The 12,289-nt window shown below is 29.5% G+C and overlaps 1 non-coding gene and 1 pseudogene across 1 annotated transcript; both read right to left on the bottom strand.

The window, feature by feature from the left end:
- Window positions 1-899: 899 nt before the first annotated feature.
- Window positions 900-1,080, bottom strand: LOC129252823 (5.8S ribosomal RNA; annotated as a pseudogene).
- Window positions 1,081-1,671: 591 nt separating this feature from the next.
- On the bottom strand, window positions 1,672-3,661 carry LOC129252825 (small subunit ribosomal RNA). The gene has a single exon (XR_008583664.1). It is a non-coding gene; the product is annotated as a small subunit ribosomal RNA (ribosomal RNA).
- Window positions 3,662-12,289: the final 8,628 nt, after the last annotated feature.

The following is a 12,289-nucleotide window of genomic DNA, read 5'->3' as shown; positions in this document are numbered from 1 at the left end:
GATATTCAGGTTCATCGGGCTTAACCTCTAAGCAGTTTCACGTACTATTTAACTCTCTATTCAGAGTTCTTTTCAACTTTCCCTCACGGTACTTGTTTACTATCGGTCTCATGGTTATATTAGTTTTAGATGGAGTTTACCACCCACTTAGTGCTGCACTATCAAGCAACACGACTCTTTGGAAATATCTTTCTAGTAATCATTAACGTTTATACGGGCCTGGCACCCTCTATGGGTAAATGGCCTCATTTAAGAAGGACTTAAATCGTTAATTTCTCATACTAGATATTAAGATATTCCATACACTGCATCTCACATTTGACATATAGACAAAGTGACTTAGTGCTGAACTATTTTCTTTTCGCTCGCCGCTACTAAGAAAATCCTTGTTAGTTTCTTTTCCTCCCCTCATTAATATGCTTAAATTCAGGGGGTAATCCCATATGAGTTGAGGTTGTTTTAATATTCTTTTTTTATCTTCTCACAATTTAATAAAAAAATTATATCATCTTTTCATCTCTATTTTTCTTTTCTCCTTTTATATATTGTAAATATATAAAAATAATAATAATGTAAAATGAGGCAATCCTAGAATAAAAAATTTAATTTTTATGCTAGACATTCCTCCTTTTAATTACATATATAAATTATTATTTTATATATATATATAAATAATATGAAAATTTTTTGTAAAGAATACTTAGATTCAATATTTTCATCATTTCATTTTATTTGAGAGGATTTTTTTTTTTAAAGATATATAATAAATAAAATTCATTATATATCTTTATTTTTTTTGCTATTAATATTATGAATTATTTAAAATCCAATAATATACACATTTGCTTAAATTCAATTATTTTTATAAAAGAATAAGCAACTTATTTAGCATAGTCTTACAACCCTCAACCATATGTAGTCCAAGCAGTACTTTAAAATTGAATTTAATGTACATAACAGCATGGACTGCGATATGCGTTCAAAATGTCGATGTTCATGTGTCCTGCAGTTCACACGATGACGCACAGTTTGCTGCGTTCTTCATCGACCCATGAGCCAAGTGATCCACCGCTTAGAGTATTTTTTTATTTATTTTTATTTATACAAATGTCAATTTTTTTTTGCATATATTAATTGAAAGAGTAAAATTAAATAATATTAATAATATATAAATTGATTTTCTTTCAATAATATATATCAAATATATTTAACTCTAAACATTTTTATTAAGTTGCGAATGTCTTAGTTCAACAATAATACAGTGGTGGTATTTATTATGATTCAATTATTTTGTATTTTTTTAATCATTTTATGTATATATAATAATATAATAAATATATACCACTTTTGTTATTGTGAACAAATTAACTTATCATTCAATCAAATGAATAATAAGTACAACTTTTTATTTTCATGTTTAAAGGTTTTTAAAAGAAAAAAATAAGAAAAAACATTACAAAATGTACCATCATATATTATATTTAATATGATATAATTGATGGATCACAAATTGAATGAAAAAGAATAAAAAGAATTATGGATTCAAAATAATTATATAAATTTTTTTTTTTTTTCTTTTTTTTTTTTTTTTTTTTTTTCTTTTTGTTCGTTGTTTGCTTGTCCTGTTTGTTTGTTTGTTTGTTTGTTTTTTCTTACGGATATGGAACACAATAATGATCCTTCCGCAGGTTCACCTACGGAAACCTTGTTACGACTTTTACTTCCTCTAAATAATCAAGTTCGGTCAACTTTTGCGAAACAACCGTGACACACGAGGCGTCACAGTGATCACGTCCGGAGACCTCACTAAATAATTCAATCGGTAGTAGCGACGGGCGGTGTGTACAAAGGGCAGGGACTTAATCAATGCGAGTTAATAACTCGCACTTACTGGGAATTCCAAGTTCATGTGAACAGTTTCAGTTCACAATCCCAAGCATGAAAGTGGTTCAGCGGTTTACCCGGACCTCTCGGTCTAGGAAATACACGTTGATACTTTCATTGTAGCGCGCGTGCAGCCCAGGACATCTAAGGGCATCACAGACCTGTTATTGCTCAATCTCGTTACTGCTAGACGCAATTTGTCCATTTAAGAAGCTAGTGTCCTTATAATGGGACAAACCAACAGGTACGACTCCACTTATATAAACACATTCAAACACTTGTACATTCAAGATGTACGCATGAAAGAAGGCTATATAAGTTTCAACATCATAATCCTGAAAGCATCTATTTAATATATTTGAGTCTCGTTCGTTATCGGAATTAACCAGACAAATCACTCCACGAACTAAGAACGGCCATGCACCACCACCCATAGATTCGAGAAAGAGCTATCAATCTGTCTTACACGCTTATGTTCGGACCTGGTAAGTTTTCCCGTGTTGAGTCAAATTAAGCCGCAGGCTCCACTCCTGGTGGTGCCCTTCCGTCAATTCCTTTAAGTTTCAGCTTTGCAACCATACTTCCCCCGGAGCCCAAAAGCTTTGGTTTCCCGGGAAGCGACTGAGAGAGCCATAGTAGTAGCTACACCCAATTGCTAGCTGGCATCGTTTATGGTTAGAACTAGGGCGGTATCTGATCGCCTTCGAACCTCTAACTTTCGTTCTTGATTAATGAAAACATCTTTGGCAAATGCTTTCGCTTAAGTTAGTCTTACGACGGTCCAAGAATTTCACCTCTCGCGTCGTAATACTAATGCCCCCAAACTGCTTCTATTAATCATTACCTCTTGATCTAAAAACCAATGAAAGTAGAACAGAGGTCTTATTTCATTATTCCATGCACAAAATATTCAGGCATTTGGAGCCTGCTTTAAGCACTCTAATTTGTTCAAAGTAATTGTACCGCCCACAACAACACTCGATGAAGAGCACTGAAGTAGGTTTAAATAGGAGGAATATATAAAAAATACATTGTATTAATTATATATAAGAACTCCACCGGTAATACGCTTACATACATAAGGTAATGTACATACCACAATATATAGTTGTACTACCCGTATGAAGCACAAATTCAACTACGAACGTTTTAACCGCAACAACTTTAATATACGCTATTGGAGCTGGAATTACCGCGGCTGCTGGCACCAGACTTGCCCTCCAATAGGTCCTTGTTAAAGGATTTAAAGTGTACTCATTCCAATTACAGGGCCTCGGATATGAGTCCTGTATTGTTATTTTTCGTCACTACCTCCCCCGAACTGGGAGTGGGTAATTTACGCGCCTGCTGCCTTCCTTAGATGTGGTAGCCGTTTCTCAGGCTCCCTCTCCGGAATCGAACCCTGATTCCCCGTTACCCGTTGCAACCATGGTAGTCCTAGATACTACCATCAAAAGTTGATAGGGCAGACATTTGAAAGATCTGTCGTCGGTACGGGACCATACGATCTGCAAGTTATCTAGAGTTCAACCAATTTAACGATCAAATGATCGCTTGGTTTTAGTCTAATAAAAGCACACGTTCCATAAGGTCCGTGTTTATATTGCATGTATTAGCTCTAGAATTACCACAGTTATCCAAGTAACTGTTAACGATCTATGGAACCATAACTGATATAATGAGCCTTTTGCGGTTTCACTTTTAATTTGTTTGTACTTAGACATGCATGGCTTAATCTTTGAGACAAGCATATAACTACTGGCAGATCAACCAGAATAATATTTGTATTTATATATTTTTCTTTGTTTTTCATATTTGAAAATTTCATAAATTACGGTGTATATAAAAAGTAAAGGGGCGACCCCCCTTTAGCTTTTCTTATCAAAATTCAAAAACCGTTTTTTTATGAAAAAGAATTTTCGTTCTCTATATTATATATTTTATATAAAAAATATAAGAACGATATTTCTTCTTAATATTTGCCAATTTTCAAATAATTTATCATTCTTAATAACATTTTACTTTTTTTTCAAATGCATTTTTAATGTAATAATTTCATATATTACATAATTTTTCTCTTTGAATTGAAATTAATAATTTCATAATTCTATTTTTTTAATCATAAATATATATGATTGAAAAAATTTTCTCCTCTTTTCCTTTGTTTAAAATTTAATTTTTCTTATAAATTTTTGTTTTTCTTATTTTTTTTCTCTTCATCATCTGTTTAATTTCCTGTATTTATACAAGAAACAAACAGTTGAGGATAATTTCTATGTAATGCTAGTATAGAATATAAAATTTTGAATTCAAAAATTTATTTCTATTTAAACTAACTATAGAAAACCAGGAATAAAATACAATAACACCAATATGCCATAACATGTTAGTATAGAATATAGATTCTTCATATATGTATATATATTCGAAAATTTTTTCTATTTAAACTAACGTATGGAAAACCAGGAATAAAATCATAATATTACCAGTTTAATATGGCTCAAATTCGAGTTTCATATAGTTATGATTCGATTTATATGCTTCAATATCATTGGTTAGTTAACTTTTGATATTTTCATATTATATCACATGCCTTCACCGTGAGTGTTTTTTGCCATGCACACCTCACATTGTCAAAAATGTATGGGAAAAAATTCATTTCAATACATTTCAGTTTGATTTGAAATGTCTTTATTATATATTTTAGTGCCAATATGCCAAGGTTATATTCCATAACTCTCTATTTAAACTAACGTATGGAAAACCAGGCATAAAATCACAATATTACCAGTTTAATATGGCTCAAATTCGAGTTTCATATAGTTATGATTCGATTTATATGCTTCAATATCATTGGTTAGTTAACTTTTGATATTTTCATATTATATCACATGCCTTCACCGTGAGTGTTTTTTGCCATGCACACCTCACATTGTCAAAAATGTATGGGAAAAATTCATTTCAATACATTTCAGTTTGATTTGAAATGTCTTTATTATATATTTTAGTGCCAATATGCCAAGGTTATATTCCATAACTCTCTATTTAAACTAACGTATGGAAAACCAGGCATAAAATCACAATATTACCAGTTTAATATGGCTCAAATTCGAGTTTCATATAGTTATGATTCGATTTATATGCTTCAATATCATTGGTTAGTTAACTTTTGATATTTTCATATTATATCACATGCCTTCACCGTGAGTGTTTTTTGCCATGCACACCTCACATTGTCAAAAATGTATGGGAAAAATTCATTTCAATACATTTCAGTTTGATTTGAAATGTCTTTATTATATATTTTAGTGCCAATATGCCAAGGTTATATTCCATAACTCTCTATTTAAACTAACGTATGGAAAACCAGGCATAAAATCACAATATTACCAGTTTAATATGGCTCAAATTCGAGTTTCATATAGTTATGATTCGATTTATATGCTTCAATATCATTGGTTAGTTAACTTTTGATATTTTCATATTATATCACATGCCTTCACCGTGAGTGTTTTTTGCCATGCACACCTCACATTGTCAAAAATGTATGGGAAAAATTCATTTCAATACATTTCAGTTTGATTTGAAATGTCTTTATTATATATTTTAATGGCAATATGCCAAGGTTATATTCCATAAAATGTTAGTATAGAATATAATTCTTCATATATGTATATATATTCGAGAATTTTTTTCTATTTAAACTAACGTATGGAAAACCAGGCATAAAATCACAATATTACCAGTTTAATATGGCTCAAATTCGAGTTTCATATAGTTATGATTCGATTTATATGTTTCAATATCATTGGTTAGTTAACTTTTGATATTTTCATATTATATCACATGCCTTCACCGTGAGTGTTTTTTGCCATGCACACCTCACATTGTCAAAAATGTATGGGAAAAATTCATTTCAATACATTTCAGTTTGATTTGAAATGTCTTTATTATATATTTTAGTGCCAATATGCCAAGGTTATATTCCATAACATGTTAGTATTAGAATATAGATTCTTCATATATGTATATATATTCGAAAATTTTTTCTATTTAAACTACGTATGGAAAACCAGGCATAAAAATCACAATATTACCAGTTTAATATGGCTTAAATTCGAGTTTCATATAGTTATGCTTCGATTTATATGCTTCAATATCATTGGTTAGTTAACTTTTGATATTTTCATATTATTTCACATGCCTTCACCGTGAGTGTTTTTTGCCATGCACACCTCACATTGTCAAAAATGTATGGGAAAAATTCATTTCAATACATTTCAGTTTGATTTGAAATGTCTTTATTATATATTTTAGTGCCAATATGCCAAGGTTATATTCCATAACATGTTAGTATAGCTAATATGAATTCTTCATATATGTATATATATTCGAAAATTTTTTTCTATTTAAACTAACGTATGGAAAACCCAGGCATAAAAATCACAATATTTACCAGTTTAATATGGCTTAAATTCGAGTTTCATATAGTTATGATTCGATTTATATGCTTCAATATCATTGGTTAGTTAACTTTTGATATTTTCATATTATTTCACATGCCTTCACCGTGAGTGTTTTTTGCCATGCACACCTCACATTGTCAAAAATGTATGGGAAAAATTCATTTCAATACATTTCAGTTTGATTTGAAATGTCTTTATTATATATTTTAGTGCCAATATGCCAAGGTTATATTCCATAACATGTTAGTATTAGAATATAGATTCTTCATATATGTATATATATTCGAAAATTTTTTCTATTTAAACTAACGTATGGAAAACCAGGCATAAAATCACAATATTACCAGTTTAATATGGCTTAAATTCGAGTTTCATATAGTTATGATTCGATTTATATGCTTCAATATCATTGGTTAGTTAACTTTTGATATTTTCATATTATATCACATGCCTTCACCGTGAGTGTTTTTTGCCATGCACACCTCACATTGTCAAAAATGTATGGGAAAAAATTCATTTCAATACATTTCAGTTTGATTTGAAATGTCTTTATTATATATTTTAGTGCCAATATGCCAAGGTTATATTCCATAACTCTCTATTTAAACTAACGTATGGAAAAACCAGGCATAAAATCACAATATTACCAGTTTAATATGGCTTAAATTCGAGTTTCATATAGTTATGATTCGATTTATATGCTTCAATATCATTGGTTAGTTAACTTTTGATATTTTCATATTATATCACATGCCTTCACCGTGAGTGTTTTTTGCCATGCACACCTCACATTGTCAAAAATGTATGGGAAAAATTCATTTCAATACATTTCAGTTTGATTTGAAATGTCTTTATTATATATTTTAGTGCCAATATGCCAAGGTTATATTCCATAACTCTCTATTTAAACTAACGTATGGAAAACCAGGCATAAAATCACAATATTACCAGTTTAATATGGCTTAAATTCGAGTTTCATATAGTTATGCTTCGATTTATATGCTTCAATATCATTGGTTAGTTAACTTTTGATATTTTCATATTATTTCACATGCCTTCACCGTGAGTGTTTTTTGCCATGCACACCTCACATTGTCAAAAATGTATGGGAAAAATTCATTTCAATACATTTCAGTTTGATTTGAAATGTCTTTATTATATATTTTAGTGCCAATATGCCAAGGTTATATTCCATAACTCTCTATTTAAACTAACGTATGGAAAAACCAGGCATAAAATCACAATATTACCAGTTTAATATGGCTCAAATTCGAGTTTCATATAGTTATGATTCGATTTATATGCTTCAATATCATTGGTTAGTTAACTTTTGGATATTTTCATATTATATCACATGCCTTCACCGTGAGTGTTTTTTGCCATGCACACCTCACATTGTCAAAAATGTATGGGAAAAATTCATTTCAATACATTTCAGTTTGATTTGAAATGTCTTTATTATATATTTTAGTGCCAATATGCCAAGGTTATATTCCATAACATGTTAGTATAGCTAATATGAATTCTTCATATATGTATATATATTCGAAAATTTTTTCTATTTAAACTAACGTATGGAAAACCAGGCATAAAATCACAATATTACCAGTTTAATATGGCTTAAATTCGAGTTTCATATAGTTATGATTCGATTTATATGCTTCAATATCATTGGTTAGTTAACTTTTGATATTTTCATATTATTTCACATGCCTTCACCGTGAGTGTTTTTTGCCATGCACACCTCACATTGTCAAAAATGTATGGGGAAAAAATTCATTTCAATACATTTCAGTTTGATTTGAAATGTCTTTATTATATATTTTAGTGCCAATATGCCAAGGTTATATTCCATAACTCTCTATTTAAACTAACGTATGGAAAACCAGGCATAAAATCACAATATTACCAGTTTAATATGGCTCAAATTCGAGTTTCATATAGTTATGATTCGATTTATATGCTTCAATATCATTGGTTAGTTAACTTTTGATATTTTCATATTATATCACATGCCTTCACCGTGAGTGTTTTTTGCCATGCACACCTCACATTGTCAAAAATGTATGGGAAAAATTCATTTCAATACATTTCAGTTTGATTTGAAATGTCTTTATTATATATTTTAGTGCCAATATGCCAAGGTTATATTCCATAACATGTTAGTATTAGAATATAGATTCTTCATATATGTATATATATTCGAAAATTTTTTCTATTTAAACTAACGTATGGAAAACCAGGCATAAAATCACAATATTACCAGTTTAATATGGCTTAAATTCGAGTTTCATATAGTTATGATTCGATTTATATGCTTCAATATCATTGGTTAGTTAACTTTTGATATTTCATATTATTTCACATGCCTTCACCGTGAGTGTTTTTTTGCCATGCACACCTCACATTGTCAAAAATGTATGGGAAAAATTCATTTCAATACATTTCAGTTTGATTTGAAATGTCTTTATTATATATTTTTAGTGCCAATATGCCAAGGTTATATTCCATAACATGTTAGTATTAGAATATAGATTCTTCATATATGTATATATATTCGAAAATTTTTTCTATTTAAACTAACGTATGGAAAACCAGGCATAAAATCACAATATTACCAGTTTAATATGGCTTAAATTCGAGTTTCATATAGTTATGATTCGATTTATATGCTTCAATATCATTGGTTAGTTAACTTTTGATATTTTCATATTATTTCACATGCCTTCACCGTGAGTGTTTTTTGCCATGCACACCTCACATTGTCAAAAATGTATGGGAAAAATTCATTTCAATACATTTCAGTTTGATTTGAAATGTCTTTATTATATATTTTAGTGCCAATATGCCAAGGTTATATTCCATAACTCTCTATTTAAACTAACGTATGGAAAACCAGGCATAAAATCACAATATTACCAGTTTAATATGGCTCAAATTCGAGTTTCATATAGTTATGATTCGATTTATATGCTTCAATATCATTGGTTAGTTAACTTTTGATTTTTCATATTATATCACATGCCTTCACCGTGAGTGTTTTTTGCCATGCACACCTCACATTGTCAAAAATGTATGGGAAAAATTCATTTCAATACATTTCAGTTTGATTTGAAATGTCTTTATTATATATTTTAATGGCAATATGCCAAGGTTATATTCCATAAAATGTTAGTATAGAATATAGATTCTTCATATATGTATATATATTCGAGAATTTTTTTCTATTTAAACTAACGTATGGAAAACCAGGCATAAAATCACAATATTACCAGTTTAATATGGCTCAAATTCGAGTTTCATATAGTTATGATTCGATTTATATGTTTCAATATCATTGGTTAGTTAACTTTTGATATTTTCATATTATATCACATGCCTTCACCGTGAGTGTTTTTTGCCATGCACACCTCACATTGTCAAAAATGTATGGGAAAAATTCATTTCAATACATTTCAGTTTGATTTGAAATGTCTTTATTATATATTTTAGTGCCAATATGCCAAGGTTATATTCCATAACATGTTAGTATTAGAATATAGATTCTTCATATATGTATATATATTCGAAAATTTTTTCTATTTAAACTAACGTATGGAAAACCAGGCATAAAATCACAATATTACCAGTTTAATATGGCTTAAATTCGAGTTTCATATAGTTATGATTCGATTTATATGCTTCAATATCATTGGTTAGTTAACTTTTGATATTTTCATATTATTTCACATGCCTTCACCGTGAGTGTTTTTTGCCATGCACACCTCACATTGTCAAAAATGTATGGGAAAAATTCATTTCAATACATTTCAGTTTGATTTGAAATGTCTTTATTATATATTTTAGTGCCAATATGCCAAGGTTATATTCCATAACATGTTAGTATTAGAATATAGATTCTTCATATATGTATATATATTCGAAAATTTTTTCTATTTAAACTAACGTATGGAAAACCAGGCATAAAATCACAATATTACCAGTTTAATATGGCTTAAATTCGAGTTTCATATAGTTATGATTCGATTTATATGCTTCAATATCATTGGTTAGTTAACTTTTGATATTTTCATATTATATCACATGCCTTCACCCGTGAGTGTTTTTTGCCATGCACACCTCACATTGTCAAAAATGTATGGGAAAAATTCATTTCAATACATTTCAGTTTGATTTGAAATGTCTTTATTATATATTTTAGTGCCAATATGCCAAGGTTATATTCCATAACTCTCTATTTAAACTAACGTATGGAAAACCAGGCATAAAATCACAATATTACCAGTTTAATATGGCTTAAATTCGAGTTTCATATAGTTATGCTTCGATTTATATGCTTCAATATCATTGGTTAGTTAACTTTTGATATTTTCATATTATTTCACATGCCTTCACCGTGAGTGTTTTTTGCCATGCACACCTCACATTGTCAAAAATGTATGGGAAAAATTCATTTCAATACATTTCAGTTTGATTTGAAATGTCTTTATTATATATTTTAGTGCCAATATGCCAAGGTTATATTCCATAACTCTCTATTTAAACTAACGTATGGAAAACCAGGCATAAAATCACAATATTACCAGTTTAATATGGCTCAAATTCGAGTTTCATATAGTTATGATTCGATTTATATGCTTCAATATCATTGGTTAGTTAACTTTTGATATTTTCATATTATATCACATGCCTTCACCGTGAGTGTTTTTTGCCATGCACACCTCACATTGTCAAAAATGTATGGGAAAAATTCATTTCAATACATTTCAGTTTGATTTGAAATGTCTTTATTATATATTTTAGTGCCAATATGCCAAGGTTATATTCCATAACTCTCTATTTAAACTAACGTATGGAAAACCAGGAATAAAATCACAATATTACCAGTTTAATATGGCTCAAATTCGAGTTTCATATAGTTATGATTCGATTTATATGCTTCAATATCATTGGTTAGTTAACTTTTGATATTTTCATATTATATCACATGCCTTCACCGTGAGTGTTTTTTGCCATGCACACCTCACATTGTCAAAAATGTATGGGAAAAATTCATTTCAATACATTTCAGTTTGATTTGAAATGTCTTTATTATTATTTTAGTGCCAATATGCCAAGGTTATATTCCATAACTCTCTATTTAAACTAACGTATGGAAAACCAGGCATAAAATCACAATATTACCAGTTTAATATGGCTCAAATTCGAGTTTCATATAGTTATGATTCGATTTATATGCTTCAATATCATTGGTTAGTTAACTTTTGATATTTTCATATTATATCACATGCCTTCACCGTGAGTGTTTTTTGCCATGCACACCTCACATTGTCAAAAATGTATGGGAAAAATTCATTTCAATACATTTCAGTTTGATTTGAAATGTCTTTATTATATATTTTAGTGCCAATATGCCAAGGTTATATTCCATAACTTTCTATTTAAACTAACGTATGGAAAACCAGGCATAAAATCACAATATTACCAGTTTAATATGGCTTAAATTCGAGTTTCATATAGTTATGATTCGATTTATATGCTTCAATATCATTGGTTAGTTAACTTTTGATATTTTCATATTATATCACATGCCTTCACCGTGAGTGTTTTTTGCCATGCACACCTCACATTGTCAAAAATGTATGGGAAAAATTCATTTCAATACATTTCAGTTTGATTTGAAATGTCTTTATTATATATTTTAGTGCCAATATGCCAAGGTTATATTCCATAACTTTCTATTTAAACTAACGTATGGAAAACCAGGCATAAAATCACAATATTACCAGTTTAATATGGCTTAAATTCGAGTTTCATATAGTTATGATTCGATTTATATGTTTCAATATCATTGGTTAGTTAACTTTTGATATTTTCATATCATTTCACATGCCTTCACCGTGGTGTTTTTTGCCATGCACACCTCACATTGTCAAAAA

Source organism: Anastrepha obliqua, unplaced genomic scaffold (genome assembly GCF_027943255.1).
Source record: "Anastrepha obliqua isolate idAnaObli1 unplaced genomic scaffold, idAnaObli1_1.0 ptg000392l, whole genome shotgun sequence".
NCBI classification, from domain to species: Eukaryota; Metazoa; Arthropoda; class Insecta; order Diptera; family Tephritidae; genus Anastrepha; species Anastrepha obliqua.
This window is presented reverse-complemented; position numbering and strand designations above follow the sequence as displayed.